We start from the raw sequence: 26,908 nt of genomic DNA, 5'->3' as shown, positions 1-26,908 counted from the left end.
GTCCCAGCTTATCCAGTCTAACTCAAATCTTCCATGCCTGACATTTGAGACATGATTTGCCTTGCACAAAGTCATGCTAACTATCCTTAATCAGTGCTTGCCTCTCCAAATGCATATAAATCTTATCTTTGAAATCACCTCCCACAACTTACCCCACACTGTCAGACTCACAGATCTACAGTTCCTAGGCTTCTCCTTACAGCCTTTCTGAAATAAAGGCACAACATCAGCCACCCTCCAAGTCCTGTGCTGGGAATCTCGCAATTTCTTCTCTAACTTCCTACAATATCCCGGGATACACTTGATCAGGTCCCAGAGATTTATCCACCCTAATGTTTTCCAAGGCCTCCAGCACTTCCTCTTCTGTAATGTGAACTCTGTTTTCAAAACATCAATATTTATTTTCCCGAGGTTCTCTAGCCTCCATTTTTACTCCACAGTAAAAACTGATGCAAAATATTCATTTAGTACCTCTCCCATCTCCTGAGGTTCAACAGATAGATGACCTTGTTAATCTTTAATGGGTTCTATTCTCTCACTAGTTGTTCTTATGCTCTTAATGCACTTGTAGAAATCTCTTTGGATTATTCTTAACCTTAACTGCCAAGACTATTTCATATCCCCTTTTTACTGTCCTGATTTCCCTCTTTATATAAAGAGTACAGGGGCATTTTTAAGAGATTCATTTGAACCCAGTTGATTATATCTAATATAATATTCTCTTTCTTCTTCTCTGAAACCTCAATATCTTTATTCATCTACTCCCTACTCTTCCCAGCCTTACTCTTCACTCTAACAAGAACGTAATGCCTCTGAACTCTCATTATCACACTTTTGAAAGCCTCTCACTTGGCAGTAGTCCCTTTACCTGCAAAACAATCAACTTTTGAAAGCTCCTGTCTTTAAAATTAAAATTAACCCTACTCCAAATAAAGAACTTTAGCTTTTACAGAAAGCCTATCTTTTCTCATAACTATTTTAAAACATGACGAAGGTGCAGCGTTCCGAAAGCTTGCGATTTCAAATAAACCTGTAGGACTGTAACCTGCTGTCGTGCGACTTCCGACTTTATTTTCCAAAAGAAGGTCAATTTTCCCAGTAGGTACATTCAAAAAATGATGAAAAATTATTTTGAACATTTAAATTAAGCTCTTAAACACTGACAGTCTCAGTTAATATTTGAAAACTTAAATTTCCCCTATGACAACAATATTATTCTTAGGTATATCTGAGATGTCTCTACATATTTGCTCTTCAATTTCCCTCTGACTATTGGGGGGTGGAGTGCTATAGCACGATCCCATTAAGATGGTCATCCCTTTCTCTTATTTCCAAGTTCTATCCATACAGCTTCACTGGATGATCCCTCAGATAGGATTCTGATCCCTCAGGAACTTTGTGTAATAATATTTTGTTCTAATATTTCAAAGTGTCAGTATTTGACTAATTGACTGAATAGCAGTAAGGTACTTCAGGTTGCAGTAAAATGACACATCTGTTGGTCAAGATAACATTGGTTTGAATCTAACAGGTTTACAATTAATGGTAATATCGTGAATTATATAAACAAGTTGGAAAATTTTGTACTGTGGACCAATACCCTACCACGAATCAGATTTGAGGCAGGTAGTGGGAGTTAGGAAATTTCCCAGCTGAGCCCACTTTTTGATAGAATGCAGCCACAGGGAAGGATCTTTATTGCCAGGGGGCATGGAAATGCCAGCAGCAGTCAGGTCAGCTGACTGCTAAGGAGTGGAGGCAGCCTCTGAGTTTGTTGGCAGTCAAGAATAGCTGTTTAGCGGTTTAAAAGGCCTGTCTCAGTGCTGTAGGCTTTGCTCAAGTAACAAACTAGGTAAAGATGACAGATTTTCTTCCCCAAAAAAAGGGCATCAGTGAACCAGGTGGGATTTTACAATCAAAATTGGCGACAGCTAGAGCAGACTTTTAATTTCAGACATGTTTTAAACCAAAGAATTCAAATTTTACCATGTTTTAACCCATGTTTCCAGAGCATTCACGTAGGCCTGTGGATTACTGACCTAGTGACGTTACCACTACGCCTCTGCCTCCCCTTATTACCAAACAAGGTTTTATTTTGCTAGTTATGATTAAATAAAGAAGTTGCATTTATAAGGCACATTTTAAAATATGTCTTGAATGGCTTTAGAGCCGATGATGTGCTTCTAAGCATAGTCTTTGCTACGATATAAGAAATTCCGCAGCCAATAAGAGCACAGGATGATTTCACAAAAGAAATAAAATAAATGACCATGAAATTTATTTAGATGTTGGCCGAGGGATAATTGGTAAGTTGGCACATCTCCATCCTTCTTAGAATGGTGTCATGGGATCTTTTATGACCATCTAAGGAGGCAGAGCGACTCAGATTAATACCTCAACCAAAATATAGCACTTAGAGTGCAGCACTTCAAGTACTGGAATTGGGTGCCAGCCTAGGTTCAGTTTTGTTCAAGCAAGCCTGCATCTTTAACGTTTAATGTATTTTCTAATCAACATGGTCAGAGCTATTATTACATTCCTCTGCAACAGTGGGACTTGAACCTGGACTCCGAGGTAGCAACACTACTATGCCCCAAGACCCCTGCCTTTAAAGGTTTAAGCCTAAATTATATAAGCAAAAACTAGTTGAGTTCAGCTTAGAAATTTGGAATGTGCTAATTAGCTTCAGGTTGTGGCTGGCAAACACCAAGTGTTCAAGAATCATTTGCATCTGCAATGAAGTGTCCCATCTGTGTACAACAATGTAAATTTTAAAAATATATTACAAGTATTTCCTGTGATGTTGCACACAGTTAAATGATGCACAGTTTTATGATAGCAACAGCAATAAACAAAATTTCTAAAATCACAGAAATACATTGCAGGTGTTTCATAGAAACATCATCAGATGCAAGTCAGCACCTAGCCAAATGAGATCATATTTGGAGGGATGGCAAAATGTTTGGTGAAGAAAAATACGTTAAGAAGGATCTTAATTAAAAAGAGATATGAGGAGTTTATGGAGGGAATTGTAGGGTTTAGGACCTAGATAGTTTAAGGCATGACCACCAATCATGGTGGAAAACCAGTGGGGAATGTCTATCAGTGTATTATGGAGTTAAAAAGGTTGCAAACATAGGGAAGGTAAGGTGAATCAGAGATCTGAAAACAAGGATGAGAATTCTGATTGAGGTATTGTGAGATCAGCTGCCAATGAAATTTAGCAAGCATAGGGATAATGAGTCAACCGAATCAGATGCCAAATATGCAGAGTTTCAACCTTGCAACAGGAACATTATGCTATATAAATTACAGTTTAATAGAAAAAAATGCATTGCAAATATAAAATCTTCCATACTGCAGTGACAAATTACAGTGATGTCAGCACTGAGCAAGTTCATTTGAATACAAATTAAAAGAATTTTGATATTCTTATTACATGTAGACTTGAAGAATTCTCTGGTTGCTCCATAGTTTTGTTGCAGATATGTCAAAGAAACTGGTTTGTGGCATCAGACAAACAGCCAGCTTTTAACTGATAAAAAAATCATTGACATGTTTTTGAGATCAAGTGTGCCATGAACCGAAGAGTAGAAGGTACTTAAGTTCTTTTAAGCTCACTGCATACACCCACATAGGTAAATCACCACTCCTTAGGGCAGGAAGGCAGGAAGTGCTGCCCCCTCCAGGCTCCAAGCTCCAACTTCCAGGAACCATATTTCACAGGCACCCAGGTAGCACTTCTTTCTCTAAAAGCCAGTGGAATCATTCAGCCTCGGCTCATCACCACGAAACACAACACACACCCTCCCACCCCTTGCTGGAATTGTCCAAGAACCAGCACAAAGCAGCACCAAGCAGCACCATGCTTCAGCAATCCTTCCCTAGACTTTCTGCTGAAAGATGGCAAGGAGAGAAGGTACATTCTTTTCCTTAGGGAGGCCATTCAAAATGATGTAGGGCACCTGGATACTGGAGGCTGCAGGGGTCAGTGCCGATGGCCTAAGAGAATCTGGCTCCAGTAACACAAAAGGATTCATGATCTGCTGAGCTCTGTCAGATATATACTACTATCTACTAAATGCTATCTCGTAATCAAAGGGGTTTAAATCATTTTACATTTGCCCTGCAGCTGACTGTTTCATAGATGATTGGGTGCTAGACATCACCATCAAATGTCTCATGTACAACTAACAGGTGTTGCTTAACTACAGCCACCCGTGTAGCACCACAATGACTGGGAAGAGTGGCCTGTAGTTAGCACTGCAGTAAAGCAATCTGGGAATGTATCTCATATTCATCATTGCAGTGAAGCAGACTGGGAACAGCGGCTTACTTCTGCTTCACTGTGATGCTGAATGTAAAATAAAAGAACTGCAGATGCTGGAGATCTGAAACAGAAACAGAATTTGCTGGAGAAATTCAATACGTCTGATAGCATCTGTGGGAAGAAAACAGCATTAACGTGGGGGAGTGGTGAGCAGATAGGTGGAAACAGCCCAGAGCGATATATATGAACAAAAACAGTAGTTGCTAGAAAAGCTCGGCAGGTCTGGCAGCATCTGTGAAGAAGAAAAAAAAAAATCAGAGTTAACGTTTCGGGTCCGGTGATCGGCTCTGAGGAAGGGTCACCAGACCCGAAACGTTAACTCTGATTTTTTTTTTCCTCTTCACAGATGCTGCCAGACCTGCCGAGCTTTTCCAGCAACTTCTGTTTTTGATCTGGATTTACAGCATCTGCAGTTCTTTCGGTTTTTATGAGAGGTATGTATGACTTAGGTACAACTAGCAAAGAGGTTTGTCATTGCCAGTATGAAGAGCTAGGCACCAAATTAAGAAGCAGAACCTCAAAAAGGTAAAGATCTCTGGATTATTACCTAAGCCACATGCAAATTAGCATAGGGTAATCAAGGTTAGAGAGATGAGCACATGGCTGAAAGCCTTTGCATATGGGAGTTAGGATGTCATGTTGAGGTTGTACAGTACATTGGTGAGGCCTCTTCTGGAGTACTATATGCAGTTCTGGTCGCTCTGTTACAGGAAGGATATTATTACATTGGAGAGAGTTCAGAAAAGAATTACCAGGATGTTGCTTGGAATGGAAGGTTTGAGATATAAAAATAGATTGGAAAGGCCAGGACTATTTTCACTGGATTGTACGAAGTTGACAGGTGATCTTATAGAGGTTTATAAAATCATGAGGGGCGTAGATAAGATGAATAGCAAGGGTCTTTTTTCTCCTCCTAGGGTGGAGGAGATCAGAACTAGTGGGCATATTTTTAAAAGGTGAGAGGAGAAAGATTTAAAGGAGGAGATGCAGGGCAATTCTTTTTCTTTTAAACAGAGAGAATGATGTGTGGGAGAATGAACTGCCAGAGAAGGTGGTAGATGCAGGTACAGCTACGATTTTTAAAAGATATTTGGATATGTTCATGAATAGGAAAAGGTTTGGAAGGAGATGGGCCAATTGCAGGGAGGTGGGAGTAGTTTAGTTTGGAACGGAGGGTCTGTTTCCACGCTGTATGTCTCTATGAAAAACTGGAGTGGGAGAAGAAGTGGGTTCTGATTGGTGGAATACTCGCAAAACTGGCAGAAGAAGTGACATCCGTACAATTGGGATAGTCTACGCATGATCCATACTGGAACTGCTGGTCTTGTGAAGCATATATCTCAGGAGGTATGGTGGATTTTAAACTAAATAGTGGGGTCAAGGGCCCAAATTTATGAAGCTGTGGTGAGTCAAAAGAGTGTGGAAAATACAAGGAAAGAAATTAGTGTGCAAAATGGTAAAAACAATGACAGGAAGGGACGGAGAATGCAGATCTAAGAGTAAATCATAGTCTTCTTACAAGTAATGCACACAGACAATCACAACTCTGGATATTGACATTTCTATCTGTATCTACAAATGTGGGCAAAGTGCTTATGTATCCATGCTGATGTCTATAGATGGGATCATATCCAGTCAAGGAGGGTGAGAAATGCCTGACATAAGGATATGCAAACTCTCTGATGAGCAGGCTGCCAAGCCAATAAGAAAACAAAGGGAACATTACAGTGCTGAAGAGGAGATTGGATATTTACAGCCATCTAGTGAGAAGGCCTCCAATCTGACATTGTAGCTGTATATGAAGCAGCAATCTCTGAATGAAACCTTAGAAAAGGATGAAGGCATGTAAAACAAAAAAAAAAGTGTTTTTCTATGCAGTTTCTAGATCCCATTGCTAAACCAGGACAAAAAAAAAAATGAAGGCCTCAGTTCCAAGTCCTATCTTTAACAGAAAGACAGAGTCACAAGCTTCAGATGATACACCTTTAAGATTTGATTAGTGCAGAAACATTCACCTTGGTGGGTAATCTATCTAGAATACAAATGAGGTATCATTCTCTAAGCACAGTACTGACAGGGGTTGGCAAGTGGTAGGGGAAGAAGCAGCCAAAGTCTCCAACACTTAGAGGACGGCTAGAGAACAGGCCTCTGTTAAGCCACTGTTCTACCAATTAATGAATTAAGAGAGATGCATCGGCAAGCAAGGAAACATCTAGCAGAGGTGCCATAAGTCATGAAAAATGAGGGAGAAGGGCAATGGAGCCTTGGTCATGTTCAGTCTAATGTTGTGACTCTCACTTATGAGTGGTTGCCTCGGTGGAATGGGTAGCAGCTGCCATGGAGAGCCAGGTCCAGTAGAACAATCAGAATTTGTCAAATACGCACAGGGATTCACTTCATTGCTTGAGCTATGAATGCACTCATTCACTAGCTAGGCAAAAAGGGAGCAAAGGGACTTTGATGCCCCTCCAGGTGCTTCATTGCCTCAAAATGTGAGGGTGATTCTTGCATACTGACAAGGAGGAGCAACAGACAGGCACCCAGGATTCATGGTTTCACTTCAAAAAGGTGCCCTGCTATACCACTCCCTCTCTGTCAAGGTCTCAAATACTTCCATAAAGTCAGACTGAAAAGGTTGCACCTGCTACATTCTTGCAGGAGATCCCCTGGGGCCCTGGATCACCAGAGGATAACTGACCAAAAAGTCTTGAGTCAAGCTGGCATAGCAGTCAACAGGCTTCATCAAGCTCAGCTCTGGCTGTTGAGTTGGCATCCAGGCATAGAGGTTGAGAAGAAACATTAAAAGAACACTGAAATCACTTTAGGTACACGGGTGTAAAATCTAATACTAGGGTCCTCTTGTGGTGCAGTCATAGTGTCCCTCCCCTCTGAACCAAGAGACTTCTGTTCAAGTCCCATCTGCTCCAGGGGTGTGTAATAATAGCCCTGAACAGGTTGATGAGGAAAACAGGCTTTTAAAAAAAAGGAATCTGACACTTTATACAAATATAGCACTTTGTACCATATTCCAGTGGTTCTTTACAATCTGTTATTGTTCTGACTGTTTATGCTTTCTTCGAAGGCCTGCGTCCCTGTTAGCCTCTTGGAGGAACATTACCTCTGGGAAGCAGAATCACAAGCAAGATGTTTGCAATTCAGAAGCATAGTTTAGCCCCTCAACATCTCTAGAATAGATGAAAGTATCTTGCACACTGAGGTTTGAGTCAAAAACCACCATTCACATACACTTCTGCATAACTTCATATGGATGGTCTTTGAAGTGAATGCTACACTTCAATGCAAAGGCCTAAACAGAGTGCTTGCACAATGGAACTTTTCAGTTTGCGATTCAATTCGCTCAATTTTATGTGCTTGCATTGTGCAGGAACACATACAAGCAAATCTCAGACCTCTCTCCTTTATGCTGTGCATTCTCTGCAAGTCTTTTTTGACCCATTTAAAGATAAATGTGGTATATTTTTAAAATTTGTATCTTTCATCCTCAACCCTCTCCCTCTAACCTTCACTTTTCCCCCCAAATGAAAATAATTTTCTCCTTCTCTCTGACATCCCCTTTCATCCACTTCAATCTCCCCCTGAGAGTGTTAGACCTTTCACTATCTTCTTTCATATTCATTCTCATCCCTTGATCTCACTAGTCCAGATCCCCATGCCCAACTTTAGCCTTATTTAGCCCTTGTTCAATTCATCCACTCTTTCTCACTCACCATGACACCTAATTCCCCCATCATACTCCACACCCTATTCAGCTCCCACACATCCTTCACTTTGCTGTCCTTATTATCATACCATTCCCCATTGCATCCCAATTTAGTCCCCATGATTCTTTCAATGTCCCCATTACAATGGCATTTAAATTGTTTTCCTTACATTTGTTGATATGTTCTCACCTTTATATGAACCTCATCTTTGCAACTCCCTGGTGTCCAGCCACACTTGCCTACCCCAGCCAAGCTTACTGGAGTCACTCAGTGTAACTGCTACACTTGAGCAGGTCCAGACAGGCTGCACCTTTAAAATTGTACACACTTGTACAAAGACATATCCTCTATATGAAGGAGCCAATTTACCTAAAAAAAATTTTATTCACCGTAACATGGAGGAAGAAGCTTACCAAATCAGTGCACACATTGTATGCACAGTCACATTTGTGAACACGTTTATTGTAATTACCCAACAAAATTTTGACTGTGAAGATAAATCCCAATGGCAAGAGTCTTAACGAGTATTCATGAGAGGCTGATGAATGCAAAATAAGTTCCTAATCATCAAGGTCAGAAAAGTCAACCAGCCTGAAAAAGGTCAAAAGGAGGCAGAGGCTGAGCAAATTACTAACTACGGTTCAAGGTGGAAATTCGATGCAAAGGGGGGCAGAAATGCTTTAACCAGGATTTACTGCAAGATGTAAATTCTCCAGGGCAAGAGTTAAGTGGGATCGAAAGGCTGACCTGCAGTGACACCAGCAGCAAACTGACATCACAAAATAGGAGAGTGATGCGAGTATAGGGAAAGAAGTATGAGTGGTAAGTTGGACTGGTGAATATTTCTACTCTTTCAAGTAAAACAACAATCTTCAGTTTGTGCTTTGGTATCCAGTGTTTTTCTTTTTGCTGTTCTTAAAGATAACTGCTTCAATGTTAGATTGACACTGGTAACAAAAACAATACATCAATACAGTGAAGTGTAAAGAATAGAGAATCTCAAGTAATTCATTTATAAGTTAAATCTGATAGTGTTGGCAGAATGGGTAATGTACTGCTGCTATATCACGTGGAAGCTGCTGGACCCCAATATGATCCAGAGAGAACGCATCTGTAGTAAATGCTTGCTGCTCAAGGAACTTTGGATCAGAGGTGGGGAGCTGAATTCTGAACTACAGACATTTGCACCACTTCAGGGAAGAGGCAGGTTACCTGGACACTTTGCCTCAGAGAGCAGTTACACCACTCAGATTAGGTCATTCAAAATTGGTCTGTGATCAGGGACAGGAGGGTATGACTGCAGGCAAGGCTGGTAATAGCAACCATGGGGGTTAACACTGAGAGGCCTTGGTCTCTTCAACTGTCCAAAAATTACAAGGTTCTTGCAAGCTGTGAGGACATGAGTGGGGACAGCAGGGAGGATAAGCAACCTGACCTCAGCACCTTGGCACAGAGAGCCAGACATGTAGGGTAAGGAAATAGGAATACAGTTGTAATTGGGGACAATGGAATAAGGGGATAGATACTGTTCTCTACAGCCATGAGCAGGAGTCCTGAAGGCTGTGTAGCCTGCCTGGTGCCAGGGTTAAGAACATCTCTTCAGGGCTGTAGAAGAACTTAGAGAGGGAGAGGAAGAGGAAGGATCCAGTAGTTGGTACCAATGACACTAGTAGGACTAGAAAGGAGATTTATCTGAAAGACTTTGAACAGTTAGCAGTTAAAATTAAAAATGTGAAATCTCCAAGGTGATAATCTCTGATCACTATCTGAGCCAAAAGCATAGGGAAACAGCGGTTAGCACTGCTGTCTCACAGCACCAGGGACCCAGATTCGATTCCAGCCTTGAGTAACTGTCTGTATGGAGTTTGCATGTTCTCCCAGTGTCTGCATGGGTTTCTGCCAGGTGCTCTGGCTTTTTCCCAAAGATATGCAGGTTTACATGGCCAATACACCTAAAGTTACCTCAGTGTCCAGGGATGAACAGGCCATATGGATTAACCATGGGGGCAGGGGTGGGGGGGTCCAGATGATGTGCTGTTCGGAGGTTTGGTGCAGACCCGATGGACCGAATGGTCTCTATGTACACAGAAGGGATTCTATGATTCTAAATAAAGTCAGGGAAGTAAATGCACGGCTCAAAGAATTGTGTGGGTGGAATGGTTTCAGTCCATAGGGACTGGCACTAGTACTGGGGTAGAAGGAAGTTGTTCTGATGGGATGGGCATCACTTGATTCATGCTGTGACCAGCGTCTTGGTGAATCAAATAACTAGGTCTGTAAAGAGAGCTTTAAACTAATTAAAGTGGGGCTGGTTTCAGAGAGGGGAAATGTAGGTTTATAAACCATGTCAACATTACAGGGCAACAATCCAGAGTGGGAGAGGAAGAGAGAAACAGTACACAAAATGTAGAAAACAGCATCATATAGGGTAAAGGCAGGAAAAACAAAAATGGTTAAAAAGTTAAAACAAATGGCTCTTTACTGAATGTGTATAGTATTTGGAACTAAATAGATTAATTAATTGCACAAATACAGGTTAAATGGGTATATAATCACTACAGAGACACGATTATAAAGAGATCAAAGCTTGGTACCAAATATTCATGGGGTTATGTGACTTTTTGAAATGACAGAAAAAGTTGGTAGAATGCCATTGTTGGTATTTGGGATGGAATAAGTATGTTGGCAAGAAATAATTTTGAACTGGAAGACGCAAAATCTATATGGGTGGAGATTAAATAAAAAAAGGGAAAGAAGACATTGGTAAGAAGAGTCTATAGAGTCCCTAACAGTCACTATATGATACAGAGAATAAAATCAGGAGATAATGAGGGTCTGTAACAAAGGCACTACATTAATCATGGGTGACTTTTGTCTTCACGTAGACTGGGATAGTCAGATCGGCAGAGGAAGAATTTATAAAATGTATTCAGAACAGTTTCATTGAACAAAATGTTGTGGATCCAACCAGGGATCAGGCTATTCTGGGTCTGACGTGTAATGAAACAGGTTTAATAAATGATGTCAGAGTAAAAGATCTCCTTGGAAACAGTGACCATATTATGATAGAATTTAGCATTCAATTTAAGAGCGGGGAACTAGCATCAGAAACAAGTGTCCTAAACTTAAATTAAAATAAAATAATTACAAAGGAATGATCATTACTAGTGGTCCCTCACAGACAAGAATGACTCTCTTCCACTCTCGGGGGAGTCCGTAGGTGGCTGTACTGACCGGTGTGGCTTCCACAGGCTTACACTCAGGCAGGTGGTTGGGTTGTTGGTGTGGCTGTTTTTGCCTGGCTTCCACTTTTTCCTGACAGCAAGTTTTGAGGTGCTCGACACCTTCCTGGATGCTCCTTCTCCACTTTGGAGAGTCTTGGGCCAGTGATTCCCAGATGTCTGTGGGATTACCAAACTTAGCCAGTGAGGCCTTGAGGATATCATTGAGGCACTTCCACTGTCCGCTTGGAGCTTGCCCGTCACTTCAAAGCTGGGAGTAGAGCACCTGCTTCGGGAGTCTCGTGTTGGTCGTGCAAGCGATGTGTCCTATCCATCACAGCTGATCAAGGGTGATCAGTGCCTTCATGCTGGGAATGTCGGCCTGGTCAAGGATGCTCGTTTTGGTGTGTCTTTTTCTTCCCAGTGGATTCACAGGATTTTGCATTGTGGTACTGCTCCAGCGCCTTGAAGTGTCTGCTGTAGACAGTCCATGTCTCAGAGCCATATAGGAGGGCGGGAACCAACAGAGCTCTGTAAACTATGAGCTTGGCATCAGATCTGATGAAGGAATGGTGATATATTTCCAAGTCAGGATGGTGAGTGGCTTGGAGGAGAACTTGAAGATAGTGATGTTCCCATATATCTGCTGCCCTTGTCTTTCTAGATGGAAGTGGTCATGAGTTTGGAAGGTGCTATTTGAGAGTCTGAGGTGAATTTCTGCAGTGCATTTGTAGATAGTACACACTGCTGCTACTAAGCATCAGTGGTGGAGAGGGTGAATGCTTATGGATGCAGTGCCAATCAAGCAGGCTGCTTTGTCCTGAATGGTGTCAAACTTCTTGAGGCTGCACTCATCCAGGCAAGTGGGGAGTATTCCATCAGACTCCTGACTTGTACCTTGTAAATGGTGGCTAGGCTTTGGGGAGTCAGATAGTGAGTTACTCACCACAGTGTTTCTAGCTTCTGACCTGCTCTTGTAGCCACTGCATTTATGTGGGGAGTCTACTTGAGTTTCTGATCAATGGTAACTCCCAGGATGTTGATAGTGGAGGATTCAGTGACGGTAACACCATTGAAAGTCAAGGGGTAAATGGTCTCTTATTGGTGATGGTCATAGCCTGGTTGTGATATGCAAAGGTCAGCAACACCTATACGTCAATCAGGACGTTGTATTGCAAAGTACTTACCATACACCTAAACTGTGATCTGTATAGCCAGACCCAAAACAAAAAAAAACTGCTTTCTAAAATACAATTATGTTTTAAGTCTTTCAGAGTGATAGCCACAGTAATAGCCACAGTAATAAACATTAAATTCAGTGAAGTATTTGGGTTTCGGTTAAGATAGAAAGTTAATATTATTTAGAATCATTTATCTTATTTTATCATTGTACCTACTTCATCATTGTTTCTTTTGCTTGTTTTTTCAAATCCACAGTTTTTTCTGGTGTTCCAATTTAATCTTGGGAAACTTGCCACTTTTTTTTAAAAAAATTGTTGGGTCTTCCCCACGCAGTATATTATTTAAAAGTATTATGGTCTATCAAGCCAGGTCCCAAATAAAATCTGGCTTTCAGTATTCTTATAATGGAGGATCATAAAAGCATCGAAAATATTGCTTCCAGCTATAAAAAGAAACATTTGATGATAATTTTGTTGGCTTTCTTCATCTTCTAAACATGCCCGTTAAAAAGGTATCATGAACATGGAATGAAGAGAACAAATTGAGAGCCAATCTTATGCTTTCCCCATAAAATAGTCCAGATGAAGGCCTCCTTAAAATTAAAGCACTATTGCTACAGCCTGAAAAGTAGGCATTTGCCAGCATTTTCAGGAGGTGTAAGCCTCATTGTTTGATTCACTGGAATTGTGCACCGAATCTTGATTGGTTTCAGTACAACTGTGTTTTATATTGACGTTTGCATCCAAGATATTAATTTGAGACTTCTCTGCTCATTCTGATAGAAGAAAATGTTCCAAGAGTACAGAGTTCCTCAGTGACTTATCTGACATTCATCCCTCAAGAATCACCCAAAACAAAGTAGTCAGTCATATAATTCATTGTTTCTCAGACCTTGCTGCATACCATTTGACAATGTGAATGCATTTCAAAAGTAATTTATTGGCATAAAATCTTTGCTACACCATGAAGATTTGTAAGGAGCTACAAAAGAAGATATACTTATTTTTTTTCCCAGAGGCATAGATGGCCAAATATTTGTTATTAATAAAATCCTGGAACTTGGGAAAGTCTGCAGTGTTGTAAAATTACGGGATGCTCTCATTCAGCTGCAACTATAGGAAAATTTACAAGTGCTGGAAACCGGAAACAAAACAGAAGAAAAGGCAAAAAAATAAAAACACTTAGGTCAGTCGGTATCTTCAAATAAACATTAAACACAAATCTTTCATACAGAACGTTTTGGAAAATTATTAGCAACCATAAGAAAATCCAGGTTCGGACGGAATAAGTTCTACCAATTTTGATGTTGGTAATTTTCCCGAGGAGCAAGCTGCCTGCAAAAATTACCACTGTAGTCCTTAATGGGCCTTATTTTGTTCCCTAGTTATCCCTTTACCCTAATGTGCTGGAACTCAATGCCTGTAAAAGGGTGTCAGAGGCAGAAACTTTCATAACATATAGGAAACATTTAGATACAATACCAAGGCATTCCAGGCTATGAGCCAAGTGCTCGAAAATGAGATTAGAATAGTTAAATGGCTATTTTGAAGTGGAAGTGTATTTACAATGAAGTGTCACTCATGTCATGTATGTGCCCTCTGAGCACTTATTTTTCCTTGCCTTCCTGCAACATGGGGGTGCAGTCCCAGATTCCATAGCTGAGATGGAATGGGGTTGCTCTGTAGTGGACTCTGTTGACCCTGAAGATTTGGGTGAAAAACTGTGGGGGTGTTTGTGGTTGGATGGCCAAGACATGATGATAGTGTCCTGTCCAGATGCAGGTTCATCCTCCCTGGCTGCAATATCCACAGGAACCTTGTATATCTAGGAATGTCCCGAGAGAAGTCTTCAGGGAAGCCTGTGTGTGGGGTTCCTCCTCTGTCTAACACGCCTAATATAATTTACGTTAGGAAGGCTAATGGAATGTTATTCTTTACTGCAAGAGGTGAAGTCCAACTATAATGAATTCATGGTTAGAACACATCTGGGATTACTGTGTGCAGTTTTGGTCCCCCTTATCCAGGATATTATTGCTACAGAGGAAATGCAATGGAAGTTCAACAGATTTGTTCCCATGACAGCAGGGCTGTCCTATGGAGACAGATCAGGCAAACTGGGCCAGTATTGCCTAGAATTCAGAGGTGATCTCATTGAAACCTAAAAAATACTTAAAAAGGATAGACAGGGTCAATGCAGGTACAATGTTTCCCCTGGTTGGAGAACCTAAAACCAAGGGCACAGATTAAAAATAAAGAGGATGTCACTTAGATCAGAGAGAAGTATAAATTAATTTTACTCAGAGGATTGCGAATCTTTGGAATTCTAAGTTTCAGTCTTTGCACATGTTTTAAAAAAGGTACAGGTTAATAGATTTCAGATTACCAGTGGCATACAGGGTTAGGGAGATTGGCTAAGTAAAATGCATTGAAGTGTTCACTCAAATCATTATTATATTGAATATGTGGCAGGCTAAATGAGATGAACAGCTACTTCTGTTCGTTTGTTGTTATGTCTGGAAACCTGCTGGCAACACCTTGTCTCCTTGAGAGACAGAGATACCCAGAGTGAAGGAGAGGACTCATCCCCTATCACCTCATCCAAATTGACTGAGCACCAAAGATTAAAGCAATGTAATACAGGTTTGTGTGCTGTTTGTCTGTGTGTAACGGGGGCATTTTAAGTTGGTTATTGTTTTTAACTAATAGAGTTATATGACAACAGTTCATAAATAGTTTGTCTGTTTGTCGTAATGGTTAGAATGTATTTGTAATAAATAGTAATCCTTGTCAAGTATAGGTACCTCATCTGTGCTTTCTGTCAACCTGGGTCTGAAAGGACAGTAAAATCAGGGAATTCTGCATACTTTTAAAAGATGTTTACACTTTGTGACAGTTTCAGGAATCACTGGTCTTGGTTTCCAGTATGCAACACCAGTAAGGTGTATCAAAGTCTGGGGGGTTTATCCAAGTCCAAAAAGAAATATCCAAAAGTCACTGAACAGATTCTATCTTTATTCACAACTAAAACCAGAGGTAAACATTGCTATATGCGCAAAAAGACAAAGTAGGAAGAGAGAGATGTAAAGGAGTTTGTGTGTAAAGGGATAATAACCCCTTTTTTATTTATAAAATTGTTGCATCCAAGCCCATAACACAACTAAAGAGACAGAGGAACTACTTAAACTGTATTGCTAGAAGAGAAATTAGTTCTCCCTCCAGAGTTCAAGGAAATAAACAAACAGTGTAGGAGGACAGCTCCAAAGTCCAAATGGAGTGTGACCCATTATCTGGACTTGTGGTAGTCAAAGTAATTAAGAAATTAACTGTGGATTGAGTGGATTTATTTCTGGAAAATGATTCAGCAGGAGTGAAAGCTACAGCTTTAGTCTCAACTGGATTTTCCACAATTACAGGCAATGTGGTGAAACTATGGCTTTTAGGAGGTATATTTTGGCCTTTTTTGACAAGTTGTTTTGAGTCACAGGTACCGAGCTGCCTCCTCCAAGCCAATAAAAGTAGACAATTTGAGAGGCTGTGTGTTTATTTTAAAAAGGAAGTTGGAACAATAGAAGCAGCATAAATGGGTCAGACTCCCACAGAACCAGGGTTGTAATTTAGCTTGCAGCAGTTGCTGGGGTTTTGAAGCTGCTACATCTTTCTCTCTGTTACAGCTAAAAGCCTGGGTTTTCTTTCTGCTGCCAAAATCACATGTGAAACAATGTTTTACTGACCTTGCCTTTGCCAAGGTGTTTATGGGATGTTACTATTTTGGAACAGTTGCTGTTCATGGTGTAGTTAAATAGTCTATTATTCTGTTAAGTTTTCCAATAGAGTTAAATTATTCCAATTCTTCTTTCTTCTGTTTGTATTTTAACTGGAGATAAGAATAAAGCGCGTTTTGGTTAAAGTTGAGTAGTGTGACCAATCGAATTATATCTGGAAAAAAACTTACACTTGCCTTGAAGCATATAAAAAGTTAGGGTTTAGGCAATAGCCTTGATATATTTGCAGGGGGTTTGGTCTGGTCCATAATACTAAAATGACTTAGAACAGTTGCAGTAATAGCTTCTAGGTATATTTCCATCTTAGGTGGTGACCAAAGCAATGGCTAGACAAATTCCATCACCAGAGGTCTACTGCAAACAGAAGTTAGGATAAGTGAAATTCTTTTTAAGAATGAAGATGGTGCAAAAGATGTTTTTGGTATGTCTTTGTTAACTGAGGCTCATGAAGCAGATTCAAAGTTAAGTAAATTAGCACAGACAGCTCACACTGAAGCAGAGGCTGAAGGAGCTCCAGGGCATTATTGCATTAAACTCGGAATTCTGATGAAGTGGCGTCGTTCTCACAAATCTATAGATGGAGAACAGATGGTTGTGTATCAAATAGTGGTACTGTGCAAATGTCATACAGCAACATTGAGAGTAGCACATGAAACTCCAAAGGCAGGGCATGTAAGAATATTGAAAAAGCAGACAGACATTGATAACCAGGTATTCTACATGATCTAGACTTCATAAAGATGTAGTGCAGTTCTATAAAACATCACACATATCAGGCAGTAGGATAAATTCTAAACATGTAATCAAACCAGCAAGTTTGATACTTGTGCCATTTTTTGAAGAGCCATTCAGCCCAGTGTCAGTGGATTGCATAGGACTATTACCAAAAACAAAAACAGGTCACCAGTATATTACAATTCCAGATCTGACAACCCAATTCCCAGCAGCTATTCCTCTAAAGGACAATTATAGCTAGGGTGGTAGTGAAAAAAAAAAATCAACTTGTTATGGACTACTCATTGGCATACAATCTGATCAGGGTTCTAAAGTTTAAATGTCTAAAGTCTTCCAGGAAATTGTTACGAGTTTGAATATAAAACAATTGAAGTCAACTGTTTATCATCCATAATCACAGGGAACTTTGGAGAGTTTCCATCAGACTCTCAAAATCATTCATGGCATACTGTCATGAATACCAACAGGATGGGGAGAAAGGATCAAATTTTTTCTATCTTACAAAGATTCCCCAAATTAATCTACCCTGTTTAGTCCATTTAAATTAATTTATGCTCAGGAGATTAGAAGATCATTAAAACTGATTACAGAAAAAAGTTCTTGAACTAAAAAGACAAATCCTCCATGTTGAATTACATGACCATGTTTCTAGAAGAACTCAGGAATATGTAAGGTAGCAGAAAACCACTCTAAATTTTCGACAGTCGAAAAAGAAAGAATGGGCAGATAAACATTTAGCAACTAATATTTCAAGAGAGAGATGAGGTTTATTTTAAAGTAACAATATCAATACTTCAAAGCAAAATGCAATGGTCCACATAAAGTAGTTAAGAGCGATAATAAAGTGAGTTATCTGAATTTTTCCTGATTGTAGGAAGCAAAACCAGCTAATGTCACACCAACATGCTGAAAAGATATTGTTAAAGGGAAGTGGATAAAGAGGAAAAGGTGCATTGAGTGGTAAGAGTAATGAAAGTTGACAGAGCTAACACGAGTGAGATAGAAGGGGCGGTAGACAGTTCTCAAAGTGAGCTTCCTACAATTTAACTAGTTAGCAGAAAAACCAGAACAATTAGATACAGTTCTCATGCTTGGAGAAAGGACAATAGGAGAACCTTGTAAGGCAACTTAAGTAGAAGATAATACGTAGAGATACACCTAGGGTGTACTAATTAATGATAGTGATATAGTAGTGACATTTGGGAAGAATAATATCAGACGAGTAGAAGACCTTTAAATAATTACAGTTGGCTAGCTTGGCAATACACTTACCCAAAAGTGAATTTGAGAAAACACAAATAATTCACTTAGGACATATTAAAGGCAAGGACAGTGAAAGTGACGGTTATTATAGAATTCCCCGTCCCTAAGTTTTTCTTTTAGGATTGTGTGCATTTTATAGGAAATCTGCTTTAATCTCAGCACAATAGATATACCTTTAGCAAAATTTGTTAAATTTTGTTCACACAGCTGTTGGTTCAATAATGTGGAACACCTAGTTACAGACAAGTTGGAGTCAGGGTGCCGTGCTGTACAAGGGTGATTTAGCCAGTAAAGAGTAGCCAATTGATCTGTGAAATGGTAACCAGTTATTGATGACAAAGGTCTCCTGCCAGCCAACAACTATATGATTGGCTTCCAGGTAGCTGAATGGCTTAGGGATTTGAATGTTAGGGTCAGAAGCCATTGGACCTCTGGAAGGTAAGAAGCTGATTTTCTTCTGCAGTAAAAAAAAAAGTGCCTCGAGTCTGAAGATGGCCAGTTTATTAATAAGTCAGAGACCTTTATAAATGTGAACCAGTTATCCGATGCCTTTGGCAAACAAGTGAAAGTAGCTAGGGAAAGAAGAATGAAAAGCCATTTTCTGGTCAGTAAAGGATCGTCTCAGCAAACCCTGTGGATAGGGACCACAGAACTGCATTCCCAGTTTTCACTCCATTGTGTCGGCCTGCATGTGTAGAGGGGGGTAGTTTTATGACAGGGTTAGTATTTTAACAAGCAGAGTAATATTAGTAATTCATAAATACATCTACTTATTTGTAATAAAACTAATTCTTATTGAGTACAGAGACCTGGTCCATGCTTTGTCAATCTGGGACAAAATGACAGGTATATTAGGGAATTCTGTTCTGTTTAAAATCATTACACTCTACTGTAATATCTGTGCTTGATTTCCAGTGTGCTACCGCAGTGGGGCAGAACATTACTTTCAGAAAAGCAATTCAAGTGCAGAAGCATTGTATATCAGCAACTAGAGTATATTCATGACAGAACAGACCAGACCTTGCATTGTGCTGATCAATACTCCAATCCAAAGGGCAGAACAACCACAGGAAAAAGCAGATTGCAAATACTGTGGAAAATATCATGCATAAGACAACAATGTCCAATGTGGGGAAAGCAGTATTTTCACTTAAGCCAAATAGAAACACAGGAACATGAATCTGCATACAAAAGCATAACTACAGGAAGTGCAGCAGATGGCCACTGGAGAGATATCAGCCAAAAGAATCTTTTGAATAACTCGACACCACACAAATTGGTTCAGTCAGGTCAATTGGTGAAACATAAATTTGTGACCACTGGAATAAAGACTGCAGAAGGAGAACATCAGCCCAACATAAAAAGTGTCAGTAGACACCGGCGTCATGACCTTCACTGAATGTGAAGTGGCCAAACACAGCAATCCAAAAATGAAGCCTTTGAAAGGAAGGGTAATGCCACATGATACCAAGACTAAAGGTTACTCTGCAAACCCACTGCTATGAATTTAGTAAAGATCTGGAATTCAAGATTATATAGCCTGCCAAAATCACTCATTTCAGCCAACAAGTGTCTAAACTTTGACGGAGTAACCCTCAACATGTCAAAACAACTTTGCAACCTCTTTAGCACATTAAACAATTGACCATGGAACATATCCTACAGGAATACAGTGCATTTACAGATTTAGGAGGTCCTCCTACAGAATATCATCTCAAAAGTAGGTGAAAGTGTAAAACCAATTCAACATCGGTTCAAGGGAAGTTCTAGCTGCCCTCAAGGGCAACCTGAAATACAGGATGGAAGAATTAGCAAAAGGAGGGGTTAATCAATAAAATTACAATGTCTACAGTATGGATTAGCAGCATAGCAGCAGTGAAACAACCCGGAAAGCTGGGAGTATGCTTCAATCCAAAGGATCTAAATATAATCATGAAGAGATCTTACTAACATGCCAATCAAAAGGAATTTTTCCACAACTTGTAAAAACAAGAAAAATCTTCACTATTATAATCAATCAGAAAAAAAAAATTCGCAGTTAAAGATGTCTGAAATGTACAGAGACCATATACGGATATCAAAAAGGTCACTTCCCAGATCATGAAACTGTGAAGTACCAGGCAGTGATACATTAACCACCAGATGTCAGAGCAATGGAATGATGTGTCAGATTCATCAACTTTTGAGCAAAGTTCTTGCCAAATTTGGCATTAGAGTGTGAAGTATTATGCTAACTCACAGCAAAGGTGTGCAGTTGTAATGTGGCAAAGAAGATGAAGCAGTATTCACCAAAATCAAGCAACAGTGCTGAAACACAATGACAAATGTTGAACTAATCTTGCTGTGTGATCCCAGCAAGACAGCACTTTAAGTCTAATGCTGCAAGGACAATTTGTTGCATTTACAATCCAGGGCATTAACACAAAGGTAGGATTGATGGACCTAACCTGAAAGAAAATCCCACCTTTGACAGTTGTCACAGCACCAGTTGGTCAATAGGCAATTCCACTATGTGAGCAGTCCACGAATATCTAGAGTTGGGGGACTTGGCAAACTAGCAGAGGGAATGAAACACCCCATTCCAAAGTCCAAGAGGAGAGTTAAGGGGTTAGGGTGGGGGGGATGGATGGTGCTGTGCTGCACAAAAACGGTGGAAGAGAACGACCTTGGGGATGTGCGCCTCCAAATGGGACAAGGTGCCACACAAAAAAAGATTTCTCCCCTTCCTTGCTTAATGCCAGTCTACCTACCTAAAGCTGCCAGACTTCCCACATGATACAAACTTCAGTGTCACTAGGTTGGTGCTATCTACAATGATCTTAAGATCTTTTAATATGATCACTTAAGAGCTTCAATAAACTGAAAGGCAGTGAGCCACCCAACATCACCCATGCCATCAAAACTTCAGACATTTAGAACAGGCGGGTAGGTAGCAGGAAGGCTACAAGATTTCACAAGCCTCCCACATTAAAACCTGCTGGCAGAGGAATGTAAAGTCCAGCCAATGGATTCCACTCAAATCAGAGCATATGGTGTAAGTAAATTATAATAAATGCTCTAAAAGGTGGTATGTAGCTCTATACGTAGAGCACTGGTCAGAGGTGTTATCTTTCTGGACCTTTCCTACTGATCTTGCCCTTGTAAAAAAACTCGCAGCAAGATATGTCCAAAGAATAAATATCTAAACATGAATGTTGGAAAATTTAACCATGCTGATAAGTTTGATCTGCATGCATAAATGACCAGGATCATAGATCAAAATATCCACCAGGAGGCTTCCATTTCATGCCAAGGGCCCTAACAAGAGGACGGCACAATAGCTAGCACTGCTGCCTTAAAGCACCAGGGACCCTGGTTTGATTCCACTCTTGGGTGAGGGTCTGTGTGGGTCTGCTTCTGTTTCCTCCCACAGTCCAAAGATGTGCAGGCTAGGTGTATTAGCCATGCTAAATTTCCCATAATGTCCAGAGATATGCAGGCTAGGTGGATTAGCCATGGGACAAGCAGGGTTACAGCGATAGCGGGGTAGGGGGTGGTGTCTGGGTAGGATGTTCTTCAACAGATCACTGTGGACTTGATGGGCTGAATAGCCTGCTTCCATGCTGTAAGGATTCTATGATTCTAATTCCATCCTCAGGTTTTACTTTTACACCTATTATGTCACATTCTCGTGGTCTGACATTTCTCAGCAGTATCCACGTCATGGACTGAACGTCATTGTCAAGTTTAAGTGAACAATAATCTAACATGTTCCCACTTTTAAAAAAATGCAAGAATTAGTAAAAACGGGCTGTTTTAGGCATCCAGTCACAAATTTCCTATGAACATAATAGCAGGCACACTAATTTAATTGCTGTGATAAGATACAAAATGTTGCTCAAAATTGTACAATTTATCAACTTTCAAAGAGTTAACCAATAATTCCAACCTCTCAATGCTTGGATGTTTTGAAGTATAAACAGCAAGTTTTGTTAACGGTTGTTTGATTTTATTATATATCAAAATAACCTAATCGTATCAAGCAATATTCCAAAGGTTTGTGACATTCAAATTTAAAATTTTTAGAAGCAGGGAAGGACTACTAAACTCAAACAAGTACATCACTTTTTCCACTGTACTCCTCTATCCTGCTTGTCTCCAGAAAAGCATCCAGTTGCTCCGTGAATGAATACATATCCCCGAGATCAGTGATCCACAGTAACTTACTTATTGACAACAACTTACACTTCTAAAGCAGCTTTAACATAGAAAACCTATTTCATGGCACTCACAGAAGCATCAGACAAAATTTGAACACAGAACTAAAGAACGATATATAAAAGAAACGTGATGAAAAGGTTGGTGAAAGAGATGGATTTCAAGAAGCATCTTAAGGGAGGGTAAAAAGAAATGTTGAAATAGGATTAGGCCATTCAATCACTCAAACTGGTTATGCATTCAATCAGATCATGACTGATCTGTACCTCAGTTCCATTTACTTGCCAAGCTCTATATTCCTCAAAAATCTCACGCAACAAAAATATATTAATTGGACGTAGGTATATAGGCAAGACAAGGAATTTCAAAAAGCGAGATCAGGCAAGCTACCAATGGTGGGGTGATGATGAGGGGAATGCATTGTACACCAGATTCAGGGAAAGAAGATTGCTTGGAACTTGAAGGGTTTTTTCAGTTTTTATTAATTTACTGGATACGGGCTTCACTAGCTGGCTCAGCACTCATTGCTCAATCCTAATTAACCTTGAGAAGGTGATAGTGAGTTGGCTTCTTTAACCACTGCAGTCTATTTGTTATTTGTACACCAAAGCTGTTAGGGAAGAAGTTTGAGGATTTTGATTCAGTGACAACAAACGAACAGGTATATATTTCTAAGTGAGGATGCGGAGTGACTTGGATAGGAATTTGCAAATGGTGGAGTTCACAACTCTATGCAGACAAGATGTCATCAGGAACAAGAACATATTCCATAATCCTGTGAAAAGCTTTGATCTGACTCACCTGCAGAATTTTAACAAGGTTTATTTTTAACATTTAAAGTGACCTGACAAAGTTACTTAGACACAAGTTCAACACACTAGTCACATAAAATCATGTTTAACCAATTTATTAGAGTTTTTGATGGAGTAATATATACCGTAGATAAAGGAGAATCCATTGAACTACTATACTTGGATTTCCAGAAGGTATTTGACAAGGTGCCATATGAAAGTAGGTATAGAGGGTTAACATGCTACATTTGGCTGGCTGACAGAAAGCAGAGAGTGTATGCATAAACTGGTCTTTTCCTGATTGACAGAATGCAATGAGTGGAATTCCAAAAGGTACTTGTGCTGGGCCCTCAACTTTAAAATTTATATCAATGACACAGATGAGGGAAACAAAGATGTAGTACCTAAATTTGCAAATGACGAAGATGAGTGACGATGTATGTTACAAAGAGAACATAATGAGGATTCAGATATATATGGCTAATGTGAATGAATGAGCAAAAATCTGGCAGATGGGGCATAATGTGGAGAACTATGAAGTCGTTCACTTTGGTAGGAGGGATTAATAAAAACAAAACAAAATAAAAACAGTAGTACTTAGAGAATAGCTTCAGAAATCAAAAATGCCCAGCAATCTAGGAGTTGCAGTGCATGAGTCATAAATTCAATATGTACGTGCAGCAAGTAATTAAAAAGGCTAATGGAAAGCAGTCTTTTAATCACAAAATGAATATAGAAGTTGGATGTTCTGCTTCAGCTAAACAGAACACTGGTAAGACTACATCTCAAACACTATGCGCAATTTTGATCTCCTTATTTAAAGGAAGCAGTCAGTTCAGAGAAGGTTTATTTGATGGTGGTGGTAGGGTGCAGGGTTCCCTGATTTTGATCCAGCGATACAAAGTGTACATTTCACAAATCAGGAAGGGCAGTGACTTAGACAGGAATTTGCTGTTGGTGCCATGGAGATAGTGAACAGTCTTAGGGCAATACTGGATTTAGTGTTGTGCAATGAGGCAGACTTTATAAAGGAAACTCAAGGTGAAGGAACCCTTGGGAGGCAGCGGTGGTCATAATATATGGTTGAATTTACTCTAATTTGAAAGGGAGAAGATAGAATCAGAAGTGACGATATTATTACAGCTGAATAAAGGCAAAAACAGAAGCATGAGGGAGGAACTGGGCAGAATTGACTGGGTGAGGAGCCTAGCAGGAAAGACAGTGGAACAGCAATGGCAGGAGTTTTTAAAGGAGTAATTCAGGAGACAGAGCAAAAATTCCCAGGGAAAAGAAGCAACCATGGCTGACTAGGGAAGTCAGGGATAGCATAAAAGCAAAGGAAAACATATATAATGTGGCAAAGGGCAGTGGGAAACCAGAGGTGAAGCTTACAAAGACCAACAGAGGGCAACAAAAAAAAGGGAGGAAGATTACATAGGAGGGTAATCTATCCAGCAATATAAAAGGAGGACTGTAAGAGTTTCTTTAAACATATAAAGGGCAAAAGAGAAGCAAAAGTGGACATTGGACTGCAGGAACATGACGCTGGAGAGATAGTACTGGTGAACAGGGAAATGGCTAAGGAACTGAATAATTACTTTGCGTCAATCTTCACAGTGGAAGATATGAGTAATATCCCAAAAATTCAAGAGAGTCAGGGGACAGAGGTGATTATGGTGGCCATCACCAAGGAGAAGGTGCTAGAAAAACTGAATGGCCTGAAGGTGGATAAAACACCAGGACCAGACAGACTACACCCCAGAGTTCTTAAGGAGGTAGCTGAAGAGATAGTGGAGACGTTAGTGGTGATCTTTCAGGAATTGCTAGAGTCAGGGAGGGTCCCAGAGGACTGGGAAAAAATCACTAACATGATATCCCTGTTTAAAACAGGAGTAAGGCAAAAGACTGAAAATGACAGGCCAATTAGCCTAACCTCAGTCGTGGGTAAATTTTAAGGGTCCATTGCGAAGGATGAGATTTCTGAATACTTGGAAGTGCATGGTAAAATAGGGAAAAGTCAGCACAGCTTCAATCAAGGGTAGGTCATGCCCAACAAATCTGTTAGAGTTCTTTGAGGAAATGACGAGCAGGTTAGACCAAGGAGAGCCAATATATGTTATCTACCTGGACTTCCGGAAGGCCTTTGACAAGGTGGCACACAGGAGGCTGCTGAGTAAGATAAAGGCACATGGTGTTAGAGGCAAGGTACTAGCATGGATAGAAAATTGGCTGCCTGGCAGAAAGCAGAGAGTGGGATTAATGCATGGCAGCCAGTGACAAGTGGTGTTCCACAAGGGTCAGTGTTGAGACAACTTTTCACATTAAATGATCTAGATGAAGAAACTGAGGGCATTCTGGGCAAGTTTGCAGATGATACAAAAGACAGATGAAGGGACAGGTAGTATTGAGGATGTGGGGAGGCTGCAGTAGGATTTCAACAGGTTGGGAGAATAGACGAAGAAGTTGCAGATGGAGTACAAAGTGGGAAAGTGTGAGGTCATACATTTTGGTAAGAAGAACAGAGGTGTGGACTATTTTCTAAATGGGGAGAAAATTCAGAAGTCTGAAGTGCAAAGGGACTTGGGAGTTCTAGTCCAGGATTCTCTCAAGGTAAATTTGCAAGTTGAGTCAGTAGTTAGGAAGGAAAATGCAACATTAGCATTCAACTTAAAGGACTTGAATACAAGAGCAGGGATGTACGTTGGAGGCTTTATAAGGCTCTGGTCAGGGCATGTTGAGTATTATGCGCAGTTTTGGGCCCCATATCTCAGAAAAGATGTACTGACCCAAGATCGGGTTCAGAGGAGGTTCACAAGAATGGTCCCAGGAATGAAAATCTTAACATGAGGACTCTGAGACTATACTTAACGGAGTTTAGAAGGATGACGGGGGGGATCTAATTGAAACTTACAGAATACTGAATGGCCTGGACAGAGTGGATGTTGGGAAAATGTTTCCATTGATAGAAGAGACTAGGACCTGAGGGCACAGTCTTAAAGTAAAAGGGAAGACCTTTTAGAACAGAGATAAGAAGATACTTCTTCAGCCAGAGAGTGGTGAATCTATGGAATTCACTGCCACAGAAGGCTGTGGAGGCCAGGTCATTTGAGTATTATTTAAAACGGAGATAGAAAGCTCTTGATTGCCAAGGGGATCAAGGATTATGGGGAGAAAGCGGGACAATGGGGTGGGGAAACTTATCAGCCATGATTGAATGGCAAAACAGACTTGATGGGCTGAATGGCCTAAATTCTGCTCCTATGTCTTATGGGATTTGGGAATAAGTTATTCGCTGTCAATTCCAAACCTCTGAGCTGCTCGTGCAGCTAAAGTTCAGTTTCTGCTTGAGGATAAACCCACGATCTCCATAGTAGGGGATTCAGTGATAATAACCCCATATAAATGTCAAGGGGCAACAGTTATATTCTCTCTTGTTGGACATGGTCATTGCTTGGCTCCTGTGGCACAAACATGACTTGCCACTTGTCAGCACAAGCCTGGATATTGTTGCATCTTACTGCATTTGAAAAACAACAGCTTTATAATCTAAGGAGTCATGAATGGAAATGAACATTGCACAATCGTCAGTAAACATGCCTGTTCTGGCCTTATGATGGATAGAAAGTAATCGAAGGGGGAAGGGGTTGGGCCATCAGAACTAGGAGAAATCTTTTAAAAATTAGAGC

This window comes from Rhincodon typus, chromosome 1 (assembly GCF_021869965.1).
Source record: "Rhincodon typus isolate 14 chromosome 1, sRhiTyp1.1, whole genome shotgun sequence".
NCBI classification, from domain to species: Eukaryota; Metazoa; Chordata; class Chondrichthyes; order Orectolobiformes; family Rhincodontidae; genus Rhincodon; species Rhincodon typus.
This window is presented reverse-complemented; position numbering follows the sequence as displayed.